Source organism: Cupressus sempervirens, chromosome 2 (genome assembly GCF_028749045.1).
Source record: "Cupressus sempervirens isolate cs-2001-9-10 chromosome 2, ASM2874904v1, whole genome shotgun sequence".
Classification (NCBI taxonomy): Eukaryota; Viridiplantae; Streptophyta; class Pinopsida; order Cupressales; family Cupressaceae; genus Cupressus; species Cupressus sempervirens.
The window spans coordinates 537,423,833-537,445,230 of NC_143119.1; positions in this window are offsets into that span (position 1 = coordinate 537,423,833).

Consider the following 21,398-nt stretch of genomic DNA (forward strand, 5'->3'; position numbering starts at 1 on the left):
ATAATTAATGATAGAAATAGTACGATAGAATATTTTAGGTAAATTAAATGGCTCTACCATGAATTGGAGGAGGTCAAAGAAAGAGTGGGTTAGCTAGAAAACCAAGGGAAGAAATTAGTACATTAAAATTTGATAGATCAAGGGGATGGCCTTAGATTGGTGAAAAAAAGAATTTAGAATCTAGAAAATTACAATCATAATTTGGCAAACCAAATGATTTCAATACTGAATTCTCTTAATGAAAATATATCTTCTCTTGCTAGAAAGCTAAAAGCCAGGAGCTTCCTTGGGAGGATAATGAGGAAAAGGAGAGAGCTAGAGTAGGATGGATGAGGAACTGACTATGGACATTACAATCAACAACTTGGATCAAATGGGTCAAAAGAAGTAGGAGAATATGGCTAAGGAGATCTAGAAGGCCTATGAAGCAATGGAAATGATGCAAGAGCTAGAAAGAAAGATGGAGTAACATAGGTTTTTCATTTCTTATCCTTTGGTCTGACTAGTTTCTATAGTTTTTGGATTTTGGCTTTTTGCCTATACATTGTTCTAGCATTTTGGTTAGTTGTAATATTGTGGCTAGGCTTTTGTGCTTATCATCAACATTTTGATATGTTTGGACTATGGTTGGGCTTTTGTTGCTTATTTTTAGTCTTTTGATATGTTTTAACTTTTGGGTTTCAAAATCCCTATAAAACCTATTTTTCTAATAAAAAACAACATGGATTGTAGAAATATATTATCAATTAACATTGTTATTTATTAAATGTTTCATGTTGGATAATGTAATGGCTGATGTATTAGAACAATTCAAAGAAAAAGATGGGTGATTCTTGTGTAGTGCTACTCAATCAGAGGAGGGAATCAAAAGTATTATAAATTTGTTCCAAGCTTCTTTGATTTCCTTTTGAGAGGAGACAATAATGGATGAAGCTAAAATCTTTTCTACTATGTATTTGAATCAGGTCTTGGAGAATACTAATATCTTTAGTACCAATATTTTGTGTGAGGTAATGATAATATGTATACACTTAGATCAACTTTATTTCATGTCTTGAGACTGCAAATATAAAAGGCTATGGATAGCAAGTAAATCCTAACAAAAAAATTGCCTAAGTCAATTCTATTACAAGATATCTTTTGGATTGATTATATTTTCATACAATTGTTTTGATATTGATTCTATCCTGCATAAAATTTTGTAGATCAACATTTTAGATCATACTTATCACAAGAATGTAAGTATGAATTAACGAAACCAAAATAAAAAATAGATCATAGAGTATGATCTGAAATATTGATATTACTTATTAGCAAAATGTAAGCATGAAGTAAGAGAGCATGAAGAAAGGGAAAACATTAGATATGATATTATGATCTGAAATATTTATATTACTTATCATTTACCATCATAATACAAATATGAAGTAAGAGACTGAGAGGAAACTAAAAATAATAGATCATAAAGTATAAATTGAGATATTGAGATGACAAAATTTTCATACAATAGAATTATGAATTCAAAAGAAACCCTATTTTTTGATGATGGGCATGCCCTTAGATCAAATATATTTTATTTAAATTGCTGATCTAACACAAGCCATATGATTAATTTTATGTAAATCCTAACAAAATGTTGTGATGCATAGATAAGATTTAATCTAGATTTTAGATGGTTCTCAAATCTACCAAGATTGGAAGCAAGACATTATATGGACATTTATTGAGGAAATAGTTCTTGGAGTACACAAAAGAACTTATAAGTCTTTCTTCAATCTTCAATACTAAGACATTTTACCTTTGTATTGAGATTTTAAGATATTTTACATTAATAAATCATTGCATCATTCAGAGCTTTAGATAGTCTCTAGGTTAGCTAATTGAAAGATATTCATTTTCTATCAATCATAATTTTATTATAAGAGTTTTCTTTAAAGTATGAGCACATCAATAATTTTGAGACTAAGTGTTTGTTTAGGTTTTGAGGCTTAGATTTGAAACAGTGCATCAAACATTTGAGATAAAGAAAATAGAGAAGCCAGTGATTACAATGCTAGTGGAGTAATATATTAAGACAAAAAGAAGACACCCAACCTTTTAAAATGGAAGAAACCCTAAACATGAACATTCAAAAAAAAGACAATAAAATAGCCCATACCTAGATGTAGAGAAAAACCCTTTTCTATTGCAAAATCTCTTTCTATGTTGACGATGCGATTTGCAAAAACCCTTCTATGTCGATGCAACAATATGCCCACTAGATCTATGAAGATGCATAATCAGTGATAGTACTAGATCTTAGAGATTTTCAATTGAAAATCACCTTGCTTGTCCAAATAACATTAATAGGCCAAGATCTAGTTATGAAAACTAGATCTACTACAAAAACCCTTTCTATGTTGACAATGTGATTTAAGAAAACCCTTCTATGTCAAAGAAATGATATGTCCACCAGATCTATGAAGATTGATAATCAACAATTGTACCAGATGTTGGAAATTGCTGATGGAAAATTGTATTTCTTATCTAAATGATTTTTTTCGTGGCTCTGGGAGACTACCAACACAAAATAAAAAATAAAAAAAGCTAGTTTCTGATATATGCATGATACATATTGTCACCCAAATGTTGAATTCTCAAAAATTATGAATGGTTTAAGTAGCGTTGGCACAGAGGATTGCACCTTGTCCAAATTTTTTACTTAAGGACAACCTTGTGAAACATGGAAACAACCTCCAAGATATGAGACTTGAACTATGAGGTTGAGTCTCTAGAGAAGGTTGACTTCCTTTCCTATCAGGGTGCATCTAACTACTCTTGGAGAAGAAAAGGGAGAAGGAATGCATGAAAGAAAATCTACCTACTCTAACCTAAGGGGGTGATGCACCAAACTAGAGTGTTCAAACTGATATCTTCCCATACATGTGCTATTGAACCATCATGACACCAAAGTATATACACATTTAGACTTGTTTTAATTTAACAATCACATGTAGAACAGAAAACCCAAAAATGAATGACACTAGGAAAGAGAAGATTCAGTTATATATCATTCATAGGCCAAAAGAGATACAATCATGTAGATTTTAGATCTCTACAAAACACCAATGAGAGGCAAATAGTTCTTGCACTTTACATTAATGGCTAAAGGAGATAAAGTAGGATGTCATATAGTTCAAAGGCAAACTGAATTTACACATGAAATTTCAAAGCAATATCAAAGAAGTCAAAGTAGAGTCGACCTTTATAAAATCTACAAAAATTGCCTTTATAGTTCAGGCATAACTGAGATGTCCTCTAACTGGAATTACTCTACAACCATTTCCATTAAATCCTTCAGAGAATAATCATGGAGATATGAAGAAAATCTAATCTGAGCACAGATCCAGATGAAATGATATCTAATTTTTTTGAAACAAGGCCTTGAGAAGATAGAAATAGTGCCATTAAATAGTTTTGACTAGGTAGATGGATCAGATTAGAGATGGTGGAGTGTTTTCCCATGTTCACTGAGTTCAACATTCATACAAGAGTGGTTGGCATTGATCACAAGGATCAGATCGTGCAGCAAACCTTGATATCCCCTTGTTTCTAACTCATGAATCAACATGATTAGCAAGTCAACCTAGATTTGGCACAAAGATGAGCCACATGGACCGATGATTTCTTTTTATTTCACCACCCCACAAAGTCTCCCTTGGTTGACCAACACCTTCTTTACTAATTGCACCACCTCCTCAAACACTAACAATGATGTAACCACCAACTACTAGCCCTAACTGCACTGCCTTCATGTTAATACCTTGGCCAAGCCTGCTAGGAAACATGTCCCTTAGGTGCTTTCCTGTAATGTTTAATCTTTGTGCACTTCCATATTGTGGACAAGCACTAATCATCGATCTGTAGAAGATCAACAATCAGGAAAGATTCTTTGTTCACTGCACCTATCCATGAAAACCTGAGCCCACAAAATACTTTGACATCCACTTCACATGCAACTAGCACCACTCTGGCATTGCTCTGTAGCATGTGAAACTAGCTTGGCCCCACAGGGACATGTGGCAACAAGGTACTTTCCTCCAATGTTTAACTCCCTTGTACTTCCATATTGCAAGCATGCACCAGCCCTTGATCTTGTTCAAATCTATGATGATCAAAGTTTTGTAGGATTCTTTGAGAAGGGTGGGCCCATAATGTCATACTAGCCACATGTCACAAGGGTGCATACCTACATTATTTAATTTCCTTGCAACTCCTTATTGTGGCCATGCACTAGCTATTGATCCTCGAAGATCTGATAGTGGAAGGTATGATCAGGAACATGTGAGGTTGTGGGATAGGTGTCACAAAGGGCCATGCTCACATTGTTAGAAAGCTTGACAAAAGATAGAATGTGAGAATATGGGCACCAACCAAACTGCCAACTCACCTTGCCACCTTGTTCATCCTGTCTATGATGACTTAAAGAAGAGGCCAAAAAGTGCTTCCCCGCATCATTAGGAAATTTGACAGAACTCAGAATGTGAGAATGTAGGAGCCAATAGAATTGTTAGCTAGACTGACCCTTCCCTATTCTGTGACCCACACAAAATGAAAGGACCCACTGATCCACTTGTCGCAAGGGGGCTTCTCTGCATTGTATAAAGGTCATGCATTTGGAGAATGTGGGAAAGTGCCCACCGTGGATCCTGACAAGATCTGACGGTGCGAAAAGATGCAGACTGGCAGAGACAAACTTAGGGAGTATAGGAAATATTATAAGGTTTTGATCATTTTAATTTTGTGTATTCCCATGACATTAAAAATAATATTAAAAAAGGAAGGTGACTGTTGGGTGGGGTTTGCATTCAAAATTTGAATTTTGGTAGGAAGCAAAAATGGGTAACATTTCTGGCAACTCAGAAGGGATGCAAGCCATCTATGTGTATGACCAATGACCATATGCATCCATTGGGCTATAGAGTCATGAAAGATGTGGATCAGTGCACCATAAAACCCTAACCTTACCCCTACAGTAGCAAAACACTAAAAATCTTTGTCCCTACAACTCAACAAAATACATGTGCTCGTGCACTTCTTGGGAAGCTGGAAAACAATAGAAAGGAAACTACTCTAATATGTACATGGAAATACAAGCCCTATTAGAAACATGGTTTAAGATAGATCCCATTGACTGGGATAGGCAAAATTTCATTGCTAGGCCTGCTTAATTGAAAAGCATTAGCCTGCTTGCAACTGACAATTACATAGGGACCAGTCCATAATGCATCAAATTTTGAGTGCGTCCCTGGTTTTGCCTTGTCTACATCCCACTTTAAAACCAAGTCACCCTCTCTGAAGGTTCTAACCCTAGCCTTCTTGTCAAAGCTCCTTTTCACCTGCTACTAATGTATTTCTAAGGTCTGCATGGCTTGACCTCTTTTCTCTTCCAACTCCATCAGCTCTGCCATTCTTACTGTCATGGCATCATTTTCAGTTAGCTCCAGCTGATGAGCTAACTCTAGGGATGGAAATTCTAATGAAATTGGAAGCCTTGCTTCTTTGCCATATACCAACATAAATAGTGAATTCCCTATTGACCTCTTAGGTATTATTCTGTTAGCCCACAGTGTAGTCCTGAACTTTTGATGCCAACACCTTTGGTTATCCTCTATAGTTCTTTTCACAATCCTAATCAAATTTTTGTTGCAGGACTCAGCCAAGCTATTTCCCTAGGGATAATAGTTTGTGGAGGTTCTTAAGTAGATATTACATTCAACTATCCATGCACAAATTTGAGCTCCCACAAAATATTTTGCATTATCTGAAATAATGGTTGAAGGAGCACACAATCTGGTTACAATTCCATCAAGGAACTCAACAACTAAAGATTCTGTGGTGTCCTTCAATGCAATTTCCTCTATCCATCTGGTAAAGTAATCTATAGTAGCTAAAATCCATTTGTGACCAAAACTAGAAGGAGGATTGATAGGGCCTCTAAAATCCAACCCCCACTGAGAAAAAGGCTGGTCCACTTGAATGGGATGAAGAGGAAGAGGTGCAAGCCTTTTCTTACCAGAGAAGAAGGCACATTTTTCACATTTTGTCACATATCTATGACAATCATGGAACAGGGATGCCTAGTAGTAACCAGCTCTCATGATCTTCATTGCAATTATTCTTGCTAAGAAGTTACCACCATTAGGACCTTTATGAAGCTCTCTAATCATTCTTTCAGCTTGGTCTATGTCAATGCATCTTAATAGGGCTCCATTAAAATCTTTCTTGAAAAGGATACCATCAACTATAACATAAGGAATTGATTATAACCTCTACTATCTCCTTTTAGTTCTATCTAACCCTTGAAGATATTAATTTCCTAATAAGAAATTCGTCATATCATCCATCCAATTCCTTGGGTCATCATTTCTTGCTTCTTGTTTCTCTGTTAGTATCATAGCAACTTCCTCATCTGATTCCTAAGATGATATCATATGTTTACACAACCCTTTCCCCCTTACCAGCTTCATGATTTGGATGTCAACATCATATTCCATTACTTTAGTAATCTAGCCAGCTCTCTTCTCACTAATATTTGTGCCCAAAAGGAAATCCTTCACACTAGCATGGGATACTAACAAATGAACTTTATTATGAGATAGGAGGTGTCTAAATTTATTTAAAGCTCTAATGACTACAAGGGTTTTCTTCTCTACATAGCTATATTTGTCCTCATACTCTTTAAGCCCTTCACTAAAGAAGGCTATGGGTTTCTCTTCATCTTTTTCATTTTTTTGAGTTAGGACAACATAAATACTTGACTCACCACCTAGGTTATAAAGGATGAAATCCTTTTAAAAGTTTGGATTCATGAGAGTAGGGGCTGAGGCTATGACTACCTTGATCTCTTCAAAAATTTCTTTCCCTTCCTTGGTCCATGCAAAAACCATACTCTTCCCTAGCATAGCTATAAGGGGTATCACCATGGTAGTAAGATTAGGGATAAATCTTCTCACAAAATTTATCCGACTAAGGAAACTTTGCAACCGTTTCTTATGTTTAGGAAGAGGGAGAGCAAGTATTGCTTTTTTTCTTTCTAGATCGATGGTTAAACCATCCTGAGATACAATGTGTCCTAATAATTTTCCTTGATTGGTGACAAAGACACACTTTCTTGGGTTAAGGGATACCCCAAACTCTCTACACCTTGAAAACACTTGCCTTAAATGATCAAAATGATCTCCTACATTCTTTGAATACACCGTGATATCATCAAGGTAAACTAATACAAACTTTTGAATCATGCTTTTGAAGGCCATCTCCATTGCCTTCTAAAATGTAGCACCTACATTGGTTAGCCCAAATGGCATCTTACAATAAGCATAGGTACCCCACTTGGTGGTAAATGTAGTCTTGTATCTATCAAACTCTTTGACTAGTACTTGATTGTAGCCAAAAAATCCATCAAGAAATGAAAACCTCCTTGAACCACTGACCTTGGAAAAAATTTGCTCCATGGAAGGGAGAGGATGGTGATCTTTAAGGGAAGCTTGGTTAAGGTCCCTAAAGTCCACACACAATCTAATTTCTCCATTCTTCTTCCTAATAGGGACAAGGTTTGCTACCCATGATGAGTGCTTGATGGGGAAAATTATATTGGCCTCAATAAATTTGGATAGCTCTTTTCTCTTTAAGGCTCAATCTTGGGATTCACTGGCCTCTATTTTTGTCTTAATGGTTTGACATTATCAATTAAATCTACAGTATGCTGAAACAACCTTGGGTCAAGACCCTTTAAGTCATTATACATCCAGGCAAATATATCATTAAACTCTTGACATAGATGAATAAAACTTTCTTACTCAATCTTAGAACATACCTTCCTCATGTTTAAGGATTTTCCATCAGCAACCATAATGGGATGTAATCATCTTCATCAGCAGCTAGGTTCATGACTTTAGGTTCTATTTGGTCATAAAGATTAAAAACACTCTCTAAAGTAACAAGACCCCTAGGCAATTTTTTGGAATTTAGATTAATGATTTGATCACCATACTGATCCTATAGTCTTGACTGGTGCTGATATAATGGGTGTTGCACACATTGAATAATATTGTTATTTTATTATTTTATTTTTATTATGTAATGTTGTACCTAGATGGACGTGCAACATGTAAAGATTCCCATGGAATATTCTTGATGACTTGTATTGTAACATTGTGAAAATATTTCATGTAATTATTTAATATTGGGGAAAAGAATTAAATGCCCAATATTAAATGTGGGATCAGTGGGTCAGGTAGCACATAGTTTTAGCACATGGTTTATTTAATACCACTTAGTGGTTTTGTGGGACTTGCTACTATATAAGCAGCCACAAGGGTAGTTGTTGTAGAGTGAAAAAGAGTGACAAGGAGAAGACAAAAGGCAAGAGTCGAGCGAAACAAGGCTTGACAGGTTAGCCAAGGGAGCATTTGTGAAGGTTGAAAGCATGGCATGGGATGTGTGGATTCATGTTTGTTCACATAGTTTGCTCGGTTGTGGCTATGGCCATGAAGGCTTCCATGGTTGTATGGAAATGGTTATTTTGCTGAATAATACATGGTGATGGATGCTTTTGGATTCTGGGTTTTTCCCTCAATGAGGGTTTCCCAGGGTATATCTTGTGTCACATTTTATGGGTATGTTGTCTATTCTCTTGCATGTGGTTTTTTAATTCTGTATTTATTTCAGATCTATTATGAGTTATGTGGAAATGGCAGTTATATTCTTTGTTGCCAAGTTTCCTTACAAGTGGTATCAGACCTATGGTTTTATTATTGTAACCCTAGATTGAATCCATGGGAATGCATGAGAGGATAAAAGAAAAGGGCAAGATATATGAATAATTATTGCAGATCTAAGAGTTTTGGGTTTGCTGTTATGATGGGATGTTAAAAGATTTGGGCATGTGAAATTGTTGGACAAAAAGATTTTTTCAGACGTTTCATTTAAAAATGAGGGTTTTGGAGGGTAGCTTGCAGAAATGACCTCTTGGGTAAAAACAGACCTCACCACTAGATCCGAGACGACATTTTCATAAATTTTGATATATAATATGCCTTAGTTTGGCCATGTTTAGAGAAAATGAAAGAGTTTTTTGGTTTCAGCCCATGATGGCCATCAAATTTAATCCCGTCAGAATTTTCGTCACTGAAAAAAAATTAAAAATGAAAAATCGTACTGAAAATGGAAAAAATACTGTCTTAATAAAACGACCATAACTTTCTCTCAGAACATCGGATTTCAGAGTTCTTACAGGTGTTGGAAAGCTAATTCAGAGCACTACAACATGGTGTAGGCTTGGTTCTATGATTTTGAAATTTTGTCAGGTTTTAAGAGCCCTAAAGTCAGATGTTATTTATTTTGAGCATGAATTGGGGCATAACTTGGGCATACGGAGTCGAATTTTGGACTTCAAGTAGTCAACAGAAAGCTCTTGGAGAGCTCTACACATTGGTTCAGATTTGGTGTAGGTTTGGCATGATTTATTTGGTGATATATTTATCTGAACAATTTATAGTATATATTTTGACTATGGTAACTTGTGAGTTTATGGCATTAGAGATTTAAGTTTTGATGTCATTGTATACTTAGTTCATATTTTAGATTGGTCTCATGATGATATGGTTATTAGTGTTTGGTTTGGATATGTATGATGACTTGTTGGATCTACAAGTTGTGCAGTATTGTAAGCGGTCTATACTTACAGGTTGCATTTATAGCTTGGTTATGGGTTGTCTTTGCCCATTGATCTTTCATTATTGATGCATATTCATATTGGTGGCTTGGATTTGGGTTGTCTATGCCCTAAGTCACATGATTTTATGATTTTATCTTCATGTAGAAGGGATGAGATGTTGTTACTAGGTACAATCATGGTGGAGGATTGTGGTTGACTATTTTATGCTGACAGATTGGACACTTTGAGAGCCAGATGTTTAGTTCATGGATGTGATCATGGTGTCATGGATTTTGGCATGACATGATTGGTTATACAGGTACATCCTTGATGTTCATTAGCTTGGATTTCTGATTCAGTTATGGTGGTATATCTTCTTGGTTGAGGATCATAGTTATTTAGTTTCTTTTGAGGAGCTCATGATGTGCACTTTGAGTTCTTTGATGGTTTGATTCCTTGGTTGATTCTCATGGTTAGAGGATAGTTTTATTCATCATTATGTCATGGATAGCTTGGATACACGGTTTAGTGGGAGCTTGTGACAATGATGGGGTGACAGTGCAGGATTAGTTCCTGGTTTGGTTTATATCTTCTTGGTTTGGAGAGGATGGATTTTATGATGCCATAGGTGACTTGGTACCACAGTTGAGTGGGAGTTTATTTGGCATTGATATATTTATTGAGTGTTTGCAGATGTTGGAGGCTGGGTTTTTCCCTCAATGAGGGTTTCCCAAGGTATATCTTGTGTCACAATTTTGTGGGTATGTTGTCTATTCTCTTGCATGTGGATTTTAATTTTGTGTTTATTTTAGATCTATTATGGGTTATGTGGAAACGGTTATATTATTTTTTGCCAAGTTTCCTTACAAGTGGTAAGGAAGATGGTTTTCTTCATGGTGTGTGGAGATGGTTGCATCTTGAGGGATTCATAGGTTTCATGGCAAAGGTGTGGTTTATGATTTTATTTGGCATGTTATCCTTGGTATGAGGATGGTTTCATTATTATATCATGGTATACTCTTGATACACGTTTAGAGTTGTGACATGTTATGGTGTGTTCATATGGAGCATGTTATCTCTTTAGTTGAGATGGTAAGATCATGTTGTCATGTTTATGTTTCTGAGGCCATGGTTGGAACTTTGACATTGATCTTGGTTTAGTTTCTTGGTATTGAGTATGCTGATCATAAGCTGGATACTTCATGGTATTGCTATGTTGCATTTGGAGTTGGCATGGATTGATTGGTTACAGGTGCTCATGGATACTTAGAGATGGTGGTGACGCTGATTTCTCTTGGATTAGAGAAGTATTTGTTGGGATAGTTGATGGTTTCAGCAGAAAGTCCGAGGGGTAGTCACTTGATATGGACTTGAGAGGAGATTGTTCTTAGATGAGTCTTGGTTGGAGACTTGGGTATCTTGATGAGCATTCTCATTCCCCACTCTTGGTCTACTCGGCAGTTTGCTACTTGAGAGGTATAGCCCATTGTCTCTCTTAGTTGCATTATATTTATGCTTATCTTTCATGGATATGGATCTTGAGCTATGGTACATGAGTTAGTTCTGGAGGGTTTATTTGAGAGATGGTTTAAGCATTGGTTATCTCCATGTGCATATGTTGTCATGTTGGTTGAGTTTGGGAGATGGTTTTATATTGGGCATTTTCCTTAGATTAGGAATGGTTATTCCTTGGTTTAGGAATGGGTTTATTGAGTTTGATCTTCTTGTGAGAGGCTTACATCCATGATTAGTTATATGGTATGGTTTGGGTGTTGTTGAGGCTTCTTGTTGGGGTTTTATGGAGGAGATCATTCTTGCACAGTTTACATCTAGAGGTGTGTGTAGAAGGACATGATACAGGTTATGATTTGCATGGTTTCTCTAGTCTTGGTTATCTTCTTGGATGTTCAATTTTGCCTATATTGGATTTGAGATTGGTTAGAGATTGTGATCACTGATTTGTGCTCATGTATGTCATGTGAGAGATGACATGGTTATTCCTTTATCTCTTTCTTTTGTTGGTTGTGGAGAATTTGGGAGACTATTGGAGACTTGTTATGAGAGTTGTTCTTGCAGGATATTAGTTTATGTATTGTGGATGTCCTTGATACTACATGGATTCACTTCTTTGAGATGTTATGAGTGGATTGGTTATAGATTTGACATTATCTTTTGTAGTGGGAGCTTCTTGGTATATATGTGGCAGGTATTGCTCTTGAGGCTTGTGATTGCAAGTTATAGATTGGATATGTTGGTGATATGAGATTCACTTGTTATACCTTTGAGGTATGGATAGTTGGATGGGTTGGAACTTTTCTGTGGGTGCTATTTCAGCTATGGATATTTTGACAACTACGGATACATGTTGGGTGGTTTTCTCTTTGGATGGCTTCTATGTATGTCTAGTGGGAGTGGCATAATAGGAGGTGAGATCATTCATGTTCGAGATGTTGGATACTTTGATTTTGTTGTGGGTATCAGGATGGAGCACTTGGTGTATTTTGATCCATGATGGTGGATGTGTTGGGAGGGATTGTTCCCTTGTTTATTTATGTGGCTATAGATTGACCCTATGCAATGTATACAACAAGTGGGAGATTGTTGAGATAATGGGTGTTGCACACATTGCATAATATTGTTATTTTATTATTTTATTTTTATTATGTAATGTTGTACCTAGATGGATGTGCAACATGTAAAGATTCTCATGGAATATTCTTGATGAGTTGTATTGTAACATTGTGAAAATATTTCATGTAATTATTTAATATTGGGGAAAAGAATTAAATGCCCAATATTAAATGTGGGGTCAGTGGGTTAGGTAGCACATGGTTTTAGCACATGGTTTATTTAATACCACTTAGTGGTTTTGTGGGACTTGCTACTATATAAGCAGCCACAAGGGTAGTTGTTGTAGAGTGAAAAAGAGTGACAAGGAGAAGACAAAAGGCAAGAGTCGAGCAGTACAAGGCTTGACAGGTTAGCCAAGGGAGCATTTGTGAAGGTTGAAAGCATGGCATGGGATGTGTGGATTCATGTTTGTTCACATAGTTTTCTCGGTTGTGGCTATAGCCATGAAGGCTTCCATGGTTGTATGGCAATGGTTATTTTGCCGAATAATACATGGTGATGGATTCTTTTGGAGGCTGGTTTTTTCCCTCAATGAGGGTTTCTCAGGGTATATCTTGTGTCACATTTTATGGGTATGTTGTCTATTCTCTTGCATGTGGTTTTTTAATTCTATATTTATTTCAGATCTATTATGGATTATGTGGAAATGGCAGTTATATTCTTTGTTGCCAAGTTTCCTTACAACTGGTTTCTATTTGAAAATTTTACTTCATTTTGCAAGAAGCTTACAATTTTTTCATTAGATTCAAACACTTGCCAATGGATGTTGTTGTCAAGGATAGCAGGCCTTACTACCATCCTAATTTGTTGCTTCTTCTTCTCCTCTAAATTCCTTGGCACATCATGAGATGCACCTATTGCTGCAAGTCTATCAGCATGTTTATTTTCTCTTCTTGGGATGCTTTGAATATTAATTGTATTGAAACCTTCAAGAAAATCCCATACCCTATGTTTATAAGACTTGAGCAAGCCATTCTTGGTTGTATTCTGATTTCTCACTTGATTAACCACCAACTCACTATCTCCATATACCCTTAAGGCCTAGATCCCTCTTTTTTGAGCAAGTAGGAGACCCTAAATCAAAGATTCATACTCGGCCACATTATTAGTGCAATTGAATTGGAGCCTAAAGGAGAAGTAGTATCTGACTTATGCAAGAGAAATCAACATCATGCCAGCCCCTGATCCATTCTTATTTCTTGAGCCATCAAAGTACATGCTCCATATCCCACTCATATCTTCTTTATTCTCCACAAGATTGGGGACTAGAGACCCTCTCTCTAATATAAAATATGTACTAAGGCCTATCTTAATGGTTTCTGACATAGGATCATATTGATATGCATTAGCCCTTTCATCTAACAGAAAATCAGGTATCTTTGCTAGGGAAGTGGTAGGCTCATTCATTATGTCACTCTCATCCATTTCTAGGATAGTGCAATTCATGTTGATGAGATTAGGGGTGTAGGGTTTGGTATGATGGAGGGCTAGAGGCTCTTCTCTGATTGAAGCTTTGGCCCAATATCTTGTACATGACAAATTAGAAGATATGTAACCACTTGTTTGGGTAGTGAAATCTCTTGACAGACAGATGGAAAAATGTGGCCCAACTTCAGCAAAAAATATATCTTGAGTTATAGTACCAGCAGGGCATGCATGTAGGGCCATTTCCACATTCTTAAGGATCCCTATAGTCTTGGCAATACTACCATCTAACTGTAACACATCGCTAATAATGGGTTCATATTTCATTCCCAAAGCATCAGCAACACAGCTAGGCATCACTTAACTACTAGCCCCTAAATCAATCGTGTAATTATGGACTAGTTGATCCCCTATAATTAAAGAAACATAAAATGGAGGTGGTCTAACCTTTTTACTTGTTTCTTCCTCCCTTGATGGTTGGACTAGGCTTGTGGCACTTTACATGCTGGGTGGCTCATCCTTTGGTTCAATACTTTCCAATTCTTGCTGTAGCAACCTCTTTTGCATGGGTATAGTAGCAACAACATCCCACATAGAAATATTCACATTTGTCTTTTTCATTTGTTCTACCACATTGGATGGCATAGTAGGTGCTTTGGTAGAAACCTTGGGAGTTGCATTTGTAGGAGGTTGAGGTGGAACAACCTAAGAATCACTTACATTGTTTTTGCCATCATTTTGCCTGTACTGCTGAGGGGTATTTGACTAATCATTTGCTGCTTGTTCATGGTGTATTAAATTTGAAGTTGAGGCCTGATTGGGAAGAGGAGGGGTAGCATCTATAATAGCTCTTCTTTTTCTCTTGGTGTTGTGAGCAATGGAATCCTGGGTTACATTACACTATTCCTCCATTTGATGATTCATAAAGGAGCAATCACCTTGTCCCTGCATATATGAGGCCTCTTTAAATTGGTCCTCCTTGTATGATTGTCCTACTGCAGGCTCTTGGATGGTCAAAGCCAAGTAAGATTCAACCTTCTAACACATGCATCGAGCATAGGAGTAGTTATAGGAAGGACAAAAATCCTAATCCTGGGCCATGTTGTTTTGAGGGACTATGGCCCTACTTTGGTTCACATTTGAGGTTGAAGCATGGCTATTTTTCCTATTCTAATTAAAAGAATTGTTCCCATAATTATGATTTGGAGGCCTACCACTATTTATACTTTGATGTTGCAATTGATGAGCCTTGCTACCTTGAGCTTGCTATCTCTCTAAAGTTACCACCTTATTGCTCATTTTTTGCATCACAGAGAAACTATCGTCTAGTTTCTTCTCTTGGCCTTACAATCTTTTATGTTTAGCATCATGGATTGCATCATCTCCTTGATTTCATCTATTCCATTTGAAGATGTGGAAGCTATGGGAAGAGGAACCATTTCTAGTTGGTGATTTGGAACATCAGGAAAGAAAGGCATGGGAGGCCTTGGATCTAGCTTACCTCCTTGTATTAGAATGTTTTATGACTTTATTGCTATGTCATAAGCATTAGGCAAGGTATCTCCTCCCATAGTTTGGATTGTAGTAGCAATGTCACTATTAAGATCTCTGAGGTAATGCAAGAAGGCATTACCAAGGGTAGGTTTTACTGAAGCATGTATTCTATCCCATGTCTTTCGAAATCTATAGTTGAAATCAGTCATACATTCATGGGGGGCTCTTTTTATAGTAATAAACTGTTCTAGAAGTGACAAATGGTCACTTTTGCCCTCGAAGTGGTTACATAGTCCTACTCCTAATCAATTCCAATTTGTTATAGAACCATGAGCCAAACCTCTATACCACTGTAGTGCTTTTCCTTTTAGAGATGAGGCTAGGAGCCTAACTGTAACACCATCTTCTATAATACCATGGACATTGCAAACATTTGCAACTTCTTGAATGTGTTCTGAGGGAGAGATAGAAGTTTCACCAGTAAGCTTTGGTATACTTTTGATTGTAGCTATTGGTATGTTATTTCTTTGAGCCAATAAAAGTGGACTTCCACCATTAAAGGTGGCAAAAGTATGGGCTCTAGGTTGTACCATATAGACCAGTGATCTATTGATATGTGCTGATGGAAATCTAGGCTAAGATCTAATAGTAGGAGGAGTAGAGATAGATCTTGTAGGGATATTTGTTGCTATTTCACTCCTAACTAGTGATAAATATACTCTAGTCCTCCTTCTAGGATTTGAAAATGAAAGCTCTTGGTACTAAAATTTACCTCTAGAAGATGCTATTGTTTTGGCTTTGGGCATGAATTAGTGCAACTTTGGTCTGGAACCAGATGTATTTTTTTATTTTTTGTCCCACTGGGTGTGCCAAAAACTGTTGTCACAGAGATTTGCACCCTTGTCCAAAGTTTTTACCTAAGGACAACCTTGTGAAACATGGAAACAACCTCCAAGCTATGGGACTTGAACTATGAGGTTGAGTCTCTGGAGAAGGCTAGCTTCCTTTCCTATCAGGTTGCACCTAACTACTCTTGGAGAGGAAAATGGAGAAGGAATGCATGAAAGAAAATCTACCTACTCTAACCTAAGGGGGTGATGCACCAAAATAGAGTGTTCAAATTGATCTCTGCCCATATATGTGCTATTGAACCATCATGACACCAAAGTATATACACATTCAAACTTGTTTTAATTTAACAATCACATGCAAACCAAAAAACCCAAAAATGAATGACACAAGGAAAGAAAAGATTCACTTATATATCATTCATAAGCCAAAAGAGATACAGTCATGCAGATTGTAGATATCTACAAAACACCAATGAGAGGCAAATATTTCTTGCACTTTACATCAAAGGCTGAAGGAGATAAAGTAAGATGTCATATAGTTCAAAGGCAAAGGGAATTTACACATGAAATTCTAGAGCAATATCAGAGAAGTCAGATAAGCGTCGACCTTTACAAAATCTACAAAAATTGCCTTTATAGTTCAGGCATAACTGAGATGTCCTCTAACTAAAATTACTCTACAACCACTGCCATTAAGCCCTTCAGAGAATAATCATGGAGATATGAAGAAAATCTAATCTGAGCACAGATCCAGATGCAATGATATCTAATTTTTGTTGAAACAAGGCCTTGAGAAGATAGAAATGGTGCCATTAAATAGTGTTGACTAGGTAGATGGATTAGATCAAAGATGGTGGAGTGTTTTCCCATGTTCACTAAGTTTAGCATTCATACGAGAGTGGTTGACATTGATCACAAGGATTAGATCATGCAACAAACCTTGATATCCCCTTGTTTCTAACTAATGAATCAACATGATTAGCAGGTCAAGCTAGCTTTAGCACAAAGATGAGCCACATGGAGTAATGATTTCTTTTCATTTTACCACCTTGCAAAGTCTCTCACGGTTGACCAACACCTTCTTTACTAACTGTGTCACCTCCTCAAACCCTAACCATGATATAACTGCCAATTTCCAGCCCTAACCGCACTTCCTTCATGTTAATACCTTGGTCGGGCCTACTAGGACACATGTCCCTCATGCACTTCCATTTTGTGGGCAAGTGTTGATTGTTGATCTGCAGAAGATCAATGATCGGGAAAGATTCTTCGTTCACTACGCCTGTCCATGAAAACCTGAGCCCACAAAATACTTTGACATCCACCTAGCATCCAACTGGCACCACCCTGGCACTACTCTACAACATGTGAAACTAGCTTGGCCCCATAGGGACATGTGGAAAAAAGGTGCTTGCCTGCAATGTTTAACTCCCTCATACTTCCATATTGCAGGCATGCGTCAGCCCTTGATCTCATTTGAATCTATGGTGATCAATGTTTTGCAAGATTCTTTGAGAAGGGTGGGCCCATGACATCATACCAGCCACATGTCACAAGGGTGCATACCCGCTTTGTTTAATTTCCTCACAACTCCTTATTGTGGGAATGTGCCAGCTGTTGATCCTCGAAGATCTAATGGTGGAAGGTATGATCAAGAACATGTGAGTTTGTGGGACAGTTGTCACAAAGGGGCATGCCCGCATTGTTAGAAAGCCTAACAAAAGATAAAATGTGGGAATACAGGCACCAACTGAACTGCCAACTCACCATGCCACCCTATCCACCCTATCTATGATAGCTTAAAGAAGATGGAGCCACCTACCATGTGGTTGAAAAGTGCTTCCTCGCATCATCAGGAAATCTAATAGAACTTCGAATGAGAGAATGTGGGAGCCAATAGAACTGCCAGCTAGACTGACCCTTCCCCATTCTACAACCCACACAAAATGAAAGGATGCACCAATCCACATGTCACAAGGGGGCTTCCCCTCATCTTATAAAGGTCATGCATTTGGAGAATGTAGGAAAGAACCCACCATGTATCCAGACAAGATCTGACGGTGTAGAAAGTTGCAGACTGACGGAAACAAACTTAGGGAATATAGGAAATACTATAAGGTTTTGATCATTTTAATTTTTTGTATTCCCATGACATTAAAAATAATATTAAAAAAATGAGGTGACCGTTGGGTGGGGTTTGCATTCAAAGTTCAAATTTTGGTGGGAAGCAATAATGGGTAATAGTTAGTTTAACCACAATTTAATTGGTTGCAAGGTTAAACATTAGAAGGTTATGGTGAAAATAGTTACTAGACTATGATTGGAGTTGATGACAGTTATGGTGATGTAGTTGGGGCTTATATCAGTCTGTATTTTCTAGTGACAATGATGTCATGTCAAATGTACTAACAAATATTAAAACAAACAAACTATTGAATGCACTTAAGGTACTAGTTTTTATGTATGGGTATGTAATACTTAGGCATGGATGATTTGTCTAGAGATTAAAATGTCCCAAGAACTAGAAGGATAATGGCATAGCATGCTATGGCATGGGCATCTAGCCACTACAAATTTTGTGGCTAATAGCTGCTACTAATCATAGCTCGAGCATACAATGTCATATTTTTCATGAGCCTATTGAAGTCAAATCGGAGAGGACTAGTTATAAATTTGATTTGATTATCCCATTGAAATCAATGCTTCATTCATTTAAAAATTATTCATTGAAATGGATTATTAGAATGTTATATAAAATATTATTTATAGAATTTAGTAATTAAATTAAATTAAGTTATTTGATTTTTAATCTTAATATTTTCTATAATGAAAATTGTTCACAGGGATTTAGGTTAAGTATACATGTGTATATTTCCTTTTCTTTTTACTCTTTAGATCAATTTAGATATTTCTGATTTATTAGCATAAAAATAAATTATTTAAACAATTTTTTAAAAAAAAAATTGAATATACAAGACATGCATTCTAAATGATGGGAAAGGTAAGAAAAATATTATTTAACTAGGTGAGGGCCATCCTAGATTATATTTTAATAAAATCTTTCCAATATTAGCCTTAGATATCTAATTATTTTTATAATTATATTATCTAATTTAAGAGGCAATTAATTATTTTTTCCACACTAATAAATTTTCTAAATATTAAAAAGGTAATTAAATATTTTTTCCACACAAAAATACTATCTAATTTAGAGAGTTAATTACTTTTTTTTAAACAATTGAATACACAAGACAATCTTTCTTGCAAATGATGGGAAAGGTAAGAAAGAGATTATTTAAGTAAAATGTGGATTAGTTATCAATATTGATAATTAAATAATAAAAAGAATGAATATTTTAAAAAATAAATCACGTTGTCTATATATTCACTAAACCAAATGATATAGTGAAGATACATTAGATTTTTTTGAAATCGGTCTATACCTAAATAATTTAGAAATAATAAATGCTTTGTAAAAGACATTGTTATAGATGAATGAATTTATTTATTTTTGGGTAAGATCTATATGGTTTGGGCTAACATGATTCAGTTCCTATCTAATCCACTCTACCAAATCATTGTAATTTAATTTTATAGTATCTTTGTTGTATTTCTTTTTTATATGAATGTGTTAAAATTACTATTGTCTAAATTGTAAAATTATAAATTTAAATATATGAATTTTTAACTTATTAAATATATAAAATAATTAGTATAATCCAGTCCCATTTAATCAAAATAACTAACATGCATAGATTCTCTGACCATAAAAATAGCAAAACATAAGCACTAATATGACAACATATAAGCTCTTTAATACATATGATGAAGCACATCTTCACAAATCACTACCCATATAAATATCTAACCAAAGTACAAAAAATACTATACAATCTAAATGCCACAACAAAAATATGATGAATCATCTAGTCACTTACATTAAATCACAAGTATCATCCATTAACATCATAATAGATTGTTATATGCAAATATGTTGTTGGCTACACTAGCTAATATGTGATAACAACATGCTTAATGCATGTCACATCTAAGAAAAACATTCCTTAACACCAAAGGAGGGTACAAAAAAAAATTCTTATAATATCATACTAATTATTATAGTTAGTTTTTGGATTAGTAAACAATTGAAGCAAAGATTACTTATTTTTATTTATTGTATTTAATTATTTTTATGTGTTAAGAAAATTCGAACCCAAGACCTCCCACATGAAAAATGCACAAGTTACCGCTGTGTTGTAAACTCTTGCCTAAATAATAGATAAATTATAATATAATAAATAATAATTTTTAAATTTGAATTAAAAATTAATATTATTTTAAAAATATAAATTTAAAATATATTAAAATATATTATGATTATAAATTTACTTTTTAAATAAATTTATGAATGTTCATATTCTATCATTTTAAATTTCTAAAATATATCTTAATTTTCTCATAAATGTTTTAAATTTTGATTAAAATAAAAACTTGAATATTATATATTAAGTATATTGTATATGTTTAATTAAATACTATTAAAATTTCATATATTTAAATTAAAAATTTTATAATTTAGAAAATAGTAATCTCAACACTTACATATAAAAAAAGAAATAAAAGAAAATTAAAAAAAAAATATTACAACAATAATCTCATAGACTAGATTGGAACATAAATGAATCATGTTCCATAAACCATAGATAGATCTTACCTAAAAATAAATGAATTTATTCATCTAGAAATAACAATGGGAAACCATTTATTAATTCTAAAATTATTTAGACTTTTACTAACAACAAAATTAATCTTCTTTCCCTTATACATCTTCATTATATCATTTTAAATATAATGTTAATCAATATTTAATATTTAGACATATTAAAAAAAAAACATTTCCTTCTTTTTGTTATCTAAACAATCTGTCTTACCTTTCTAATCAATAAAAATAAAAATGGTGTTGTCTATTGGATTGTTTAAAACTAAAATATTTAAATAATTGATTTTTATGCTCTATAAATAGATATCTCTAAATTGATCTAATGAGTAAAAATAAAAGAAAATATAGACATGTAATACTTAACCTCAATTCATGTGAACAATCTTCATTATAGAAAATATTAAGATTAAAAATCAAATAATTTAATTTAATTACTAAAATCTATAAATAATAATCTATATAACATTCTAATAATCCATTTCCATGAATATTTTGAAATGAATGAAGCTTTTTTTCAATGGGATACTAAAATCTAGGTTCATAAAATAAAATAAAGTACAGACAAATATGAGATGGT